Here is a 14151-nt window from a genome sequence, read left to right on the forward strand (position 1 = left end):
TCCCAAGGGTAACAGAATAAATTGGACCCCAAAAGTTGTTGTGCAATTTGTCTTGAGTACGCTGATACTTTATATATGGGGATAAACCACTGTTTGAGCGCATGGCAGAGCTCAGAAGGGATGGAGCGCCGTTTGACTTTTCAATGCAAAATTGGCTGGAATTGAGATCGGAACCCATGTCGGGTTTCGAGAGCCCCTGACGTGCCTAAACAGTGGAAACCCCCCACAAGTGACCCCATTTTGGAAAGAAGACCCCCTAAGGAACTTATCTAGATGTGTGGTGAGCACTTTTAACCCCCAATTGTTTCACTAAAGTTTAGAATGTAGCGCTGTGAAAATTAAAAAATCATTTTTTCTTTCCACAAAATGATGTTTTAGCCCGCAATTTTTTTTTCCCAAGGGTAACAGGAGAAATTGGACCACAAAAGTTATTGTCCAATTTGTCCTGAGTACGCTGATACCCCATAAATGGGGGGAACCACTGTTTGGGCGCACGGCAGAGCTCGGAAGGGAAGGAGCGCCGTTTGAAATGCAGACTTAGATGGATTGGTCTGCAGGCGTCATGTTGCATTTGCAGAGCCCCTGATGCACCTAAACAGTAGAAACCCCCCACAAGTGACCCCATATTGTAAACTAGACCCCCCAAGGAACTTATTTAGATGTGTTGTGAGAACTTTGAACCAACAAGTGTTTCACTACAGTTTATAACGCAGAGCCATGAAAATAATTTTTTTTTTCCACGAAAATGATATTTTAGCCCCCACATTTTATTTTCTCAAGGGTAACAGGACAAATTGGACCCCAAAAGTTGTTGTCCAACTTGTCCTGAGAACGCTGATACCCCATATGTTGGGGGGAACCACTGTTTGGGCGCACAGGAGAACTCGGAAGGGAAGGAGCACTGTTTTAGTTTTTAAAAGCAGAATTGGCTGGGATTGAGATCGGACGCCATGTCGCGTTTGGAGAGCCCCTGATGTGCCTAAACAGTGGAAACTCCCCAATTCTAACTGAAACCCTAACCCCATCCCTAACCCTAGCCCTAACCCCAACCCTAACCCTAACCCTAATGGGAAAATGGAAATAAATACATTTTTTTAAATTTTATTATTTTTCCCTAACTAAGGGGGTGATGAAGGGGGGTTTGATTCACTTTTATAACTTTTTTTGGCGGATTTTTATGGTTGGCAGCCATCACACACTAAAAGACGCTTTTTATTACAAAAAATAGTTTTTGCATCACCACATTTTGAGAGCTATAATTTATCCATATTTTGGCCCACAGAGTCATATGAGATCTTGATTTTTGCGGGACGAGTTGACGTTTTTATTGGTACCATTTTCGGGCACATGACATTTTTTGATCGCTTTTTATTCCGATTTTTGGGAGGCGGAATGAACAAAAACCAGCAATTCCTGAAATTCTTTTAGAGGGGGCGTTTATACCGTTCCACGTGTGGTAAAATTGATAAAGCAGCTTTATTCTTCAGGTCAGTACAATTACAGCGATACCTCATTTATGTAATTTTTTTATGTTTTGGCGCTTTTGCACAATAAAAACTATTTTATATAAAAAAATAATTGTTTTTGCATTGCTTTATTCTGAGAGCTATAATTTTTTTATTTTTCTGCTGATGATGCTGTATCGCGGCCTTTTTTTGCGGGACAAGATGACGTTTTCAGCGGTACCATGGTTATTTATATCAGTCTTTTTGATCGCGTGTTATTCCACTTTTTGTTCGCCTGTATGATAATAAAGCGTTGTTTTTTGCCTTGTTTTTTTTTTTTTTTGCGGTGTTCACTGAAGGGGTTAATTAGTGGGATAGTTTTATAGAGCGGGTCGTTACGGACGCGGTGATTCCAAATATGTGTACTTTTATTGTTTTTTTAATTTACATAAATAAATGGATTTACTGGGAAATGTTTTTTTTTTCTTTATTTGGGGATTTTTTTTTTTTTATACATTCTATTTTTTTTTTTTTTTACTTTCTACCATTGTCCCAGGGTGGGACATCACTGTATTAGATCAGATAGTTGATCTGACAGTGTGCATAGCACTCTGTCAGATCAGCGATCTGACAGGCAATTTCAGGAGGCTTTCCGGCGCCTGCTCTCAGCAGCTCTCAGCAGGCGCCGGCTAGCCAGGTCATTTCATGACCCGGAAGGAGTCCCGCAGCCATCTTTGATGTGGGGACTCCTTCCGGATCACCGGAGCAACGCGATCTCATCGCGTTGCTCCGGTGGGAGAGCGCAGGGATACCCCGTCCCTGCGCGATCCCCCTCTATGCCGCTGTCACTACTGACAGCGGCATCAGAGGGGTTAAATGCCCGCGATCGGCGCTAGCGCCGATCGTGGGCATTGCTGCAGGGTGTCAGCTGTCATATACAGCTGACACCCGCACCCAATCACCGAGACAGCGGTGATCGGTGCGCCGTACTAGTACTGCGGCTGGCACAAATGCAGTGCCGGCAGCGCAGTACTAGTATGGCGCATGGCGCGAAGGGGTTAAACTTTGAAGAAACAACTTTATGCATTTCCATATCAAGACATAGTTATTGTAAAGGCATTTTGATCACAGCCTTTTAATGATCTATCCATGGAACAAGTATTGAATATCAGATTAGTGGAGGTTTGACACCAGGCACCCCCACCTTTCAACTTTTATTTACTCCAGCAGTGGCAGGATGTAAACACTTTGAATGGAGCTATACTCTACAGCTCCATTCAATATATAGCAGCCAGTGGCGTACCACCAATGACAGCAGACCATGAAGCCATAATGGGGCCCGTGAGCTGGGGGAGCCCGTTTCCATCACGCCCCCCCCACCTCCGCATCATACAAAACAATGATGGGAGATGGAGCCATCAGCTGACCCTCTCTCTCCCATCAATCCCCCTCTGCTTCTGAGCTCTGTGACGTCTCAGCGCAGAGGGTGCGATGATGTCACTACAGCACGCCCTCTGTGCAGAGTGTCAGAAGATGCTGAGGAGAACGGAGCAGCAGGGGATTGGAGATAAGAGATTATTTCTTTTTTACGTATTGAGCAATATATGGGGCTCATTATACTGTATTAAACAATATATAGTATGTGGTCCATTATACTGTTAAGCTCAATATATGGGTCCCATTATACTATATGGAGCAATATATGTGGCCCATTATACTGCATGGAGCAATACTTGAGGCCCATTATACTGTATGGAGCAATATATGGGGCTCATTATACTGTATGGAGCACTATATGGGGCCCATTATACTGTATGGAGCACTGTTTCGGGCCCATGATATTGAATGGAGCATTATATTGGGCCCATTATACTATATGAAGCACTATGTCGGGCCCATTATAATGTATGGAGCACTATATAGGGCCCATTATACTGCATGGAGCAATATATGTGGCCCATTATACTGTATGGAACACTATGTGTGGTCCATTATACTAAATGGAGCATTATATGGGGCCCATTATCCTGAATATAGCAATATATGGGCCCTTTATACTGAATGGAGCAATATATTGCGTCCATAAAGCTATATGGAGGACTACATGATGCGCATAATACTGTATAGAGGACTATGTGGTGCCCATAATACTATTTGGAGGACTATGTGGTGTCCATAGTACTGTATTGAGGACTACATAGGAGTAAAATTACTTTGTAAGTGCGGCAAAGTTGTGAGATATGCTTCTGTGACTCTGCCGAATATTAAAGTGTTTTTTTTTAGGCGCCCAAATAGAACTTCTGCTATGGGGCCCCATGATTTCTATGTATGCTCCTGATAGCAGCCACTGCTGGTGACTGCAGAACAACTCCTTACAAGGCAACCACCTAAAGTCTGTTTTTTAGTACAAAATTTTCATTTAGTAAGCATAGAAGCATAACTTAAAGGGTTTTGTTTAAATGTGGGATTAATAGAGATGAGCTGCTCTGCTGAGATTTGAATTTCTCAAATCATGCAGATTTTACAGGGAAATTTGATTTGCACTGAAGTTCTTGAATGCAGATTAAATGTTTCCTTTTATGCTTTGGGGTCTCTCCCAACCCCAGAACATTATAACGATATGATATTAAAAAAAATTCCCGTAATACTTCACCGCTCAGCTGTCCCTCCACCCCAGCTGTCCAGTCTTTTGTGCCTCTTCTTTTTCCCTTTCGTCATTCCACACAATGTCTTCACTTCCGACACAGCTAAGCCTCTGATACGTCTTTGCACTGTGCTACCACTCGCGTGATGTGTGTGTTAGTGGTGACTTCACAATGTGCACCACAGTGGCACGGTGTGCAGGGACATCAGAAGCCTAGTCGTGTCTGAAGTCCAAGCCTTGAGTGAAGAGGCTGAATAGGATGCTCTCAATTGTGGGAGGGTAAATGAAGATGTGCGGACAGGTGGGCAATGTGGTATCATTTTTTCAAACTTTGATTATTCCTCTTTGGTTCAGAAAAATGGCAGCCAGATGGAACTGAATTGCAATGCGTAATCCATATTCTGGAGAACTTTTAATTTTTGGAAAATTTGAGAATTGAATTCCACTCGAAAAAATTGCTAATGTTTAGTGATAAATATCAGATCACAGAGAGACACACCAATGGGATACTGACTTATCAATTGTAGTAAAGGGGTCCCATGCCACCCTTTCCGCATGGAGATTCTGCGTGTGGAGTGTACCTTTATTCAAGGTCAAATCCACACATGCTCAACCTCTGCTCCATACATACTCTTCCTCAATGCAGTCCTGCAGTTAAAGAGAACCAGGAGCACTGGAACCATTTTAGTGACCAGAAGGACCCTCAATGATAAGATATCTGTCACATATCCTTTGATTAGATGATAAATGCCCATTATGTGGAAAGCCAGCTTAAGGCACCACCTATTGAAATGGAAATTGAATACAATATATTGGCAGTAGTGGAAGGAAGAATATTTCATAAATCACACATGTTCAGAGACCTCGTCTACCTAGTATCAGTGATTCAAGCTCTACAAGGTATTATGGTGTTATTAGGCATCACTGGTATCCATTAAGCACCATCTAAGCAACTCTTAAATGCTACTGCCTATCTAAGTACTTTGTTAAAGCGGGCCTATCACCTACTGAAAAAGTTCCCAAAGTAAAATAATAAAATAAAAATATTTTCTCAGACATAAATAATTAGAAAAATGTAAAAACTTCAGTTTAATTTGGTGATCATAGCTATGGCTCTTTAAGAAATCTATGAAAAAAAATAAGTGGATCAGTTCTCTGAGCCATCCAAATAGGCTTCATGCTCCCACATTTCAGAAGTGACATTTTACCTTTCAGAAATTTTATATAATTAGCTCACCTCAGTTTCAGACTGGGGAACATTGGACCTACCAGACGACTTGATATTTGATTTTACCTTTAATCTACAGAAAACAAATGCATTTTCAATAATGGAGGTTTTCAGACCAGGGCTAATTTTCCTCAGGCACCGTTTCTTACAGAATTGCCATAAGATACATATTGTTCGGATACGAGTCTGCTTATTGTTTCGATTGGTCATCGATCATTCTTTTTATTCTCTTTATTAATGACCTAGTGGATGGGATTGAAAGTAAAGTGTCAGTTTTTGCTGACAACACCAAACTGTTTAGGATATTAAAAACCGACCTTGACGTTACAATATTACAAAACGATCTGGATAAGATGTCTGAATGGTCAAATACTTGGCAATTGAGATTTAGAGGGAACCTGTTAGCAGGTTTTTCCCATATAACCTAAGGTCACCACCTTTCAGGCTCTTTCAGCCCTTTTTTACAGCATTCTGTAATGCTGTATATAAGTTTCCTAAGTTGCTCTACAGAACAAAAAAAAGACCTTTTATTATACTCCCCTACCAGGTGATTCAGTCTGGTGGGCATAGCTGGTCTTGGTCCAACACCTCCTCTCTTCTTGCAATCACTGTCCTCCTTCCCTGCTTCATGTGGAAGTCCTACGCCATCCACACACTGTTCCCCGTTGCGCTCCTGCGCAGACATACTTTTCTCTGCCCTGCTTAGTACAATGCAAAGTACTGAAGTGAGCATCCACTGGCGCTCTTTTGTCCTTTCCCCTCTTATGCGCAGAACAGTACTTTGCTCTCTCCTCAGAGAGAAGTACGCCTGTGCTGGAGCGAGAGAAGTACACTTGTGCAGGAGGTAAATACAGGCAATGACAGGTCCGCTATTAGGCACCAGGTTCTCCCTGACTCAGGGGCCCCATAAGTGGCCATAAGTACTGCCCGCTATGGAAATCCCTGAAGGAGAAGTCAGGTCAGTCCGATATGACACTGGCTCCCTTCACAACCAGCTGGTATCTCCCAGAAAAGAGAATCTCGCCATATTTTGTACTCTATTAAGATGAAAACAAAACCTGTGTCCCTGTAATACTGATTTAAATCATCCAATTTGCTAATGACGTTTATTTGAATAAAGGCTCATAATTTAATCTACTATCAGTTTCTATGTCTCTTTCACAAGCAATTGGTCCTCTTTAACCATGCACCCCTATCTTTAAAGTAACAGTCTACCAATCTTGTAATGGCTAAATCCAGAGCAGATGCTGCTTCTATAAACTTCATTATAGACTCCGTCTGATTCAATAGACTGCAGTCAGTAAATCTTTAAAAAGGCATCTTTGGTATGAAATATGGACTAGGAGACATTGTACTGAATAAAATAACTACTGGACGAAGGATAAGCCTTATTTTTGCATTTAATTTAACCTAACAACCTCTAATATGTGATGACACTGGTGACAATACATTTAGACTAGACTATAATAAAGTGGCATATCTGTGTGAGAAGGCAGGGCATTTGCCCCCGCACAGCCAACAGGGGAACGTCGTTAGGCTGGATAATACAGCAGTCTGTAGTACCGCCCATGCAGAATTTAGCCGCCCCCCAGGAGTGGGAATTCATGGGAATTCAATTGCACTCTTCTCTTTCAGAAAATGTGTGAGGAGACAGTATGGTGAGCAGGGAAATGTGTATTGAGCAGTGTGGGAAGGTGGGAAATGTGGACAGAGATAGTATGGGGAGCAGAAATATGTGAGGAGACAGTATGGTCAGGGGAAGAATGTGTGGGAAAACAGTATGGGAAAGGAGTAAATGTCTAATGAAAGATTACTCGGGAGGACAATGTGTAGGTAGACAGTATGGGAAAGGGGAAAATGTGTAAGGAGAAAGTAAAGGAAGGGAAATGTGTGAGAAGACAGTAAAAGAAGGGGAAATGTGTGAGGGGTGGTATGTGAAGGATGAAATGTGTAAGGGTGCAGTATGGTGAGGGGAAATATATGAGGGGGCAGTATAGGGAAGGGTGAAAAGTGTGAAGGGTCAGTAAAACGAGAGGGAAATATGTGAAAGTTCAGTATGAGGAAAGGAGAAATGTGTGAGGGAGCACAGTATAGAAATGGGAGAAATGTGTAAGGGAGCACAGTATAGAGACTGAGTAGTGTCAAGGACAGTATGTGGGGACAGTGTGAGGCCATAGAATGCAGAGTGGGGGTGCATAGTATGAGGGGACACAGTATGCAAAGGAGTAGATAATGTGGACCATGTAGCATACGAAGGACATTGTGAGTCATATATTGTGCAAGGAGCACAGTGAGGTGATACACCCTCTGCTGGTTGTCCTCAAATGTCCACGAGCGTAGGAACTTTCCTAGAAAGCTCCCAGGCTGCAGTTCATGAGGACATCCAGCAGAGGGCGCATCACCGCGAATGAAGGTAACTACAGGTCATTGACCTACATTACCTTCATTCATTCGCCGGGGTTTACAGGCAGCAGCAAGTGCATTAGCACAGCTCCTGCCTGTAAAATATTTTAACCCCTTCAGAAGGATTTACATCGTGGGACCTGACAGATCCTCGGATGGTATGTATATTGTTGGTTTATTATTTTTAGAGCGAGGGTCTTCAGGTGGATTGAGAGAGCAATAAAATATTACAATAACCTGTGTGTTTATTTCATTAAAATACTTTTTAATAATGTGTGTATGTTTTTTTTAACCCTTTCATACAATTGGATTAATAATGGATAGGTGTCATAATTGACGCCTCTCAATTATTAATCTGGCTTAATGTCACCTTACAATAGCAAGGTGGCATTAACCCTTCATTACCCCATATCCCACCGGCTGGGGGCAGATGTTTTTAGCCATGGGGGGGCTAATAACCATGGACCCTCTCCTGGCTATTAATATCTGCCCTCAGTTACTGGCTTTACCGCTCTGGTGGAGAAAATTGCGCGGGAGCCCACGCCAATTTTTTCCACGATTTAACCCTTAAATTTAATAGCTAGAGAGCCGAAATTTTGCACATACACACTACTAACATTAGTAGTGTGGAATATGCAAAAAAAAGGGGGATATGACATGGTTTACTGTATGTAAACCATGTCTCATATCATGTCGGGTTTAGGCAGGAGAAATGAAAAGCCGGCAATTGAATTACCGGCTTTTCAACATTATCGCGCTGAAGTAAATATAAATATATATATATATATATGTGTCTCTATGACATATATAAATATATATATATATATATATATATATATATATATATATATATATATATACAAAACGAAACCCGACTTTGGATTACAGATCGTGTACCGCCGACCCGATCCCAGAGTGAGATCTTCATAGATTGTTAGTGATTCTGGTGATGTATTCATGTACTGACGGTGGTTCTGGTGATGTACATTCTGTACTGCTGGAGGTTCTGCTGATGTATTTCTGCTCTGATGATCTTTCTTGTGTTTCACTGTACTGATGATGGTTCTAGTGATGTACTCCTGTAATGATGGTGGTTGTAGATTTCTGTAGTATTGGTTGTACTGATTATTTATTTCTGCACCTTTGGTGGTTATGGTGATATATTTCTAACATCTGACCTGATATTACTATTTATTGCTGTGCTAAGATCGGGTCTGCATTCGTGTACTGATTGTGCTTCTAATGATGTATTTCTGTACCATATTTCTGTACTTCTGTAGGTTGTGATGTAGTATTTCTGTACTTTTAGTGGTTCTGGTGAGGTATTCCTGTGCTTGGTTCTGATCCTATACACATGTACCAATCCATAACTAATCAGATAATGTGATAAATGACTATGTTAATAAAGGATTGTGTTTTTTGATAAGTTAAGGATTACTACATTTGTATTTATGTTAGCAGCATTAATTATAAAATTCTGCACTGTAGCATGCCAAATCTTAACAGCATGTAATATACTCACAATCAGGATTCAGCTCTGTGTGCTGGTTCAGTGGTAATCATAAGATCACTCTGAGTACTAGTGACTAGTTTATCTTTCTGCTTCTCTCAGTGAAACAGAGGCTGTAGTATTTAGCTGAACATTGAGAAAATTAGGAAAAACAGGTAGTCAGCACGTGACTGTAAGTACGCAAATCATATATGAGCGGTCACATGATGGCTCCTCAAGCAGCTTAAGCTGCACATAGGAGGGGGCGCCAAACTTAGGCTACGTTCACATTAGCGTTGTGCGACGCAGCGTCGGGCGCCGCTGCGTCGCCGCATGCGTCATGCACCCCTATATTTAACATGGGGGCGCATGGACATGCGTTGCATTTGCGTTTTGTGACGCATGCGTCGCTGCGGCGCACGCGTCAGGGCGCACAGGACGCAGCAAGTTGCATTTTTTGTGCGTCCAAAATCAAGCAAAAAAAGGACGCATGCGTCACAAAACGCTGCGTTGTGCATGCGTTCACATTTGCGTTGTGCGTTGCGTCGCCGACGCTGCGGCGCACAACGCAAATGTGAACGTAGCCATAATTTTTGCCCCAGGTGCAGGAAAACCTTGATTTGCCTCTATATAAGAAATAGAACAACCAAAATCTAAAATTATTCTGATATAGTATCTTTTCATAGATGGCCATTTTACTGCTTATTCAACTCATTATGCAGTAAGATGAAATGCTGTGGAGATTCCATTAACCAATTCAGCCACTTAAGATATACTTTTTTTGTATAATTTACAGGGTAAAGTATTGTGAAATAAGATGATCCAAAGTGGTGTGATCATAAGAAGGCTTGAAAGAGCAATTAACAATTCCATCGGTTTTTACAAATTCCAAGTTCATCCGAGGTCACTTCATCTAGAATCACAATGGACTTTTTGATGCAGTTTCTTGAACCACACACAGGAGTGGATACAAAAGAGAAGAGAGACAAATCAGTGTTCCCTATATACTTTTCCTTCTTTTTGGATCCAGTTCTAGCTTTGGTTAAAAAAAACTGCATAAAAAACTATCGCAATAACTACATAAGTACCGTAATTCCGTTGTAAAAGTTTCAATAAATATGATTGCTGTAATGTAATGGTTAACCATTTACTTATGTGACTAAAGAGTTTCCCAAAATATTGCATTGGATATTCTTGAAAATTAATCATTGCTTTGCGTTTATTTTATAAAATCAAATGAAAATATTTTAAATATGACAGCATTCAGATAATGGCCATCTGCATTTCTGTAGCATCTTAAACTAAGTCATTTGGTGCCAATTTCCCTAATATTTCCATATTCCTTATTGAAAATACAAAGCTCCACTACTAATGCATGGGTGCAGCACAAAACACACATCAACTAACAGCTGGGAATAATGTCAGTGCAGACCCAATTGTGTCTCATTTTTAAGGTCATGCATCTGCATTCCCATCTGTGCACCTGACTTGAAAGGTTTGAAAAACAGTAATGGTTCTCATAAATGGCTGATTTGGGCCTGATAGAGTAATAACCATAGAGGTGAAGATGTAAAAAAGCTGGAGTATATAATGTGCCAAATACAAGATTCTAACTGAATATCCATGGTATTTAATCGACTTAAAGAGCACTTCCCTAAATTAAAAACCACCAGTAAATCTATAAGGCGGGCTTTATTGAACTGTGCAAAATTAAGCTCAGCTATGGCTGCTTCTGAGAAAGTTGGGTGGCAATTAATATGACATCAGCCCTCACAAGGCCAAATCTGCCTACTTTATTTAATGAAACATAGATAAAGAATGTTCCATTGCTTAGGCGGAATCATCATTGAAAAGTATTGGAAAGCTGGGTGACAACTTCTGTGGAGGCCGCGATGGCTGTGAGTTTGTTTGCCACTCAGCTTGCCTACAAATAGATGGATTGCATTAAAATTTGAACAAATTGTCAGGAGAGGGCAACTCAAGGACTTACTGTCTATTTACTGATGATTCTGGGTTATAAAGGAGACAGTACTCCTTAAAGGGTGAATACTCAAATAGCTCAACGACATCCCAACTCCCTGCCCGCAAATTGGAAAGTTTCAAGTTATACTCATATATATATATGTACATACATTTAAAGCCATTTTCCTTCAATCAACAAGTATCTCCAATTAATATAATAGATTATAAGAACTGTTTGTACTAATGTGTTACATTCCAGAAATACTGTGAGCCGTACTTTCTCCAGTGTATTAATACCATCAAGCGAGTCATAAATAACTGGTCAAAAAGGCAATAACATAATGTCCTACTAAGATGTTAGCAGTTCATTAACCCTAGCACTTCATGCACACAAATATGGACAATGACATATGATGGTCACATTCGCTTGTCAGAGTTTATAGACTATCTAACCTCATATTTTCAAAATAAGCATGTATCTAATTTTATAGTAACATAATGGTTTAACTAGTGTCTGAAGTTCATCGTTTTGTATCTAGTATGTGCGTACAGTAGATTTTGCTTCCAGACTGGAGTCGAAAAGTAAAATCCTGATTTGTCTGAGGGTGCCATGGTTACTATAATGTGTGTTACATTTTTGCATTTTTTTAATTATCATAAACAAATCAGCAAAACCATGTTAGTTCAAATGGAAGCATTTCTTGCCAATCCCACCATTCACCAACCGGAGCATCCTCCATAGCCACAAGTGCACAATGAGGTGAATAAAAAGGGTAAATAATTCATTCTTGACCTGTGCTGACTTCACATTAGTGTTGCCAGTCTGAAACCATCATTTATGTGCTCACTCAAGCCTTTATTTCACAGGGGGATTTCTCTCGAGTCTTTCTCTCTCCCATATAAACATATATATGTATGTATAGAAATATATATATAGCCTTCCTAAAAGTTCTATTCTCTGAGTCCTACAGAACTGAAATGAGCACATATGTTTCCACAATCTATTATTCATAATATCCCAAAGCAAAACAACTTAGCAGCTGGCGAAATTCTTCTAGCAAAGCTTAATGAAATACTATATTGTACTCTAAGCACAAACAAGAGATTACTTGGCTGTGGAGAAGCTTTAAGTTGAATTTGGTAAGAACATTTACACAATATACACTAAAGAACATTGTTCATGGTCATACACTTAGATCTGTATATAAAATATGGGTAAAAATGGCTTGAAAATCAATAGGATTATATTGTACACATACGTATACATACCCAAGAAATTATGCCTAGATGAGCAGTAGAATAATGTGACTTTATCAGCAGAAGCCCTTTTTCAGGGTTGGTCTCAGTGCAATCTGAAAGAATATTTCAGCACCATAAAACAGACTTGAAATCGGACAGTCTTTCTTTAGCTAAAGTGCATTTTATGATGAAGTAGTCCACAGTGTAAAATCTTGCATCCTTTTACGACGGTATCCTTTTAATCTTCACAATCAAGGCTTTGGCCTTTAAAGTTGACTACAACGTTACAGTAGAACGAGAGAGAGAGAAAGAGAAAAATAAAAAGAGCGTTTCCTCTTTAAATCCAGATGCAACAATATGAGCACATAGATAATGGGTGTGTGCCAATGACACCCTGTTCTGTGGTCCAACACAGGAGAGCGTGGATAATATCTCTCCACTTTACTACACAGAAAATTGCAGCACCATCAAATGCAATCACGCTCGGCTGTCTGCGGTGCCTCATTTGAATGTACACGGAGGAGGCAAAAATGCCCAAAAAATATTACAGCCGAGCCCGTAATCCATTGCAAATGGCTTATTCCTCGTGAAATGATGTGTGTTTCATTCCTACTTAGATACTCGAATGGTTTTAAGCAGTCTGGCTCATGGAGTACTCCCTCCCCTGTGACTGCCGGCAGACTTGCACTCCCTCTCCCTTTCTGGCTGCTTTAGTCTGTTGATGCTTTTGTAGTGTAGATTAATCAGGGATAGCGGAACAAAGAAAGTGCCTACCTTCCTCCCAAATATATTGTAGCCAGTCTCTTCTTTCGCTTTGCAATCCGTTCTCTTCCACCACAGAGAGCAGAGAGCATTCCAGCACCTTGGACAGCTCCTGCTAGTCAGGCCCATTGGAAATGTGTGGAGAACAAGCAACCGAAGAAATTGGCCACTGAGCAGAGCACCATCATTCCACCTTTCACCGTCATCTTCAGCAAAGCATCCCAAATCACCCGTCCGCTCAATTAGGGATCAGGATAACGTAAGAGCCACATGAAAAATGACAAGTGATTCTCTCATCCCCCTTAGGATCTAGTCATCAGGACAAAATGAGTCAGAACAAAGACTGCAGTCCAAATGAACCTTTAGCCCATGATGCTCCTACAGAAAACAAGCAAGCCTTGAGATAGAAGGAGCATGTCTGTGTCTCAGAGTGCTAGCCGGTCTTCCTGACATTGCTTTTGCACTCTCTTCCTCATTGTACAGCAGTAAAATGCATTCAATTCATGCTGACGTAGATCAGGTTGCTGCTGCTGGGGTAAAGATGGGAGGAGCGCATTAACCTCGTCAAAACAACCCCCCACCACCTGCTCCCACTGCATAAATACAGAAGGGCTCCGGAATAAAGCTGAATAGATTATCCCATGTGTCTAAACACTTTTGTATCAGGAAGAGATAAATATTCTTCGGGCAGACACTGATTTCATGCTTTCAAGTGACATCTCTGTGACTTTGCATAGAAGATACAACACATATTCTTTTATTATTGCTGTGTCTTTAAACTTTCCTCCCCGCAAATATAAATCCACGTGCGTTTGCTGAGGTTATTTCTACGTGAATGTTCTCTTTACATTTTGTTCTTTTGCCTTTCACAGTGATTGAATGTCCTACGCAAAGGGCAAAGCAATAGATACTGTGTGCTGACCTGTGTGTGTACGTGTCTACACAGACAGTATATACCGTATATACACTCCTCAGCATT

General features: G+C 40.8%; 1 protein-coding gene across 2 annotated transcripts in view; it reads right to left on the reverse strand.

Annotated features, from left to right (window-relative positions):
- NYAP2 (neuronal tyrosine-phosphorylated phosphoinositide-3-kinase adaptor 2) overlaps positions 1 to 13693 on the reverse strand; it is a 286407-nt gene extending 272714 nt beyond the window's left edge. Inside the window, exon 1 of one of the 2 annotated variants that reach the window (XM_077290780.1) lies at positions 13185 to 13693. The gene's annotated coding sequence lies outside the window, so the exon portion shown is untranslated. Of the gene's footprint in view, positions 1 to 12440 lie in introns of both variants that reach the window. The other variant, XM_077290779.1, reaches the window with a different exon arrangement.
- Positions 13694 to 14151: the final 458 nt, after the last annotated feature.

Source organism: Ranitomeya variabilis, chromosome 2, assembly GCF_051348905.1.
Source record: "Ranitomeya variabilis isolate aRanVar5 chromosome 2, aRanVar5.hap1, whole genome shotgun sequence".
NCBI lineage: Eukaryota > Metazoa > Chordata > Amphibia > Anura > Dendrobatidae > Ranitomeya > Ranitomeya variabilis.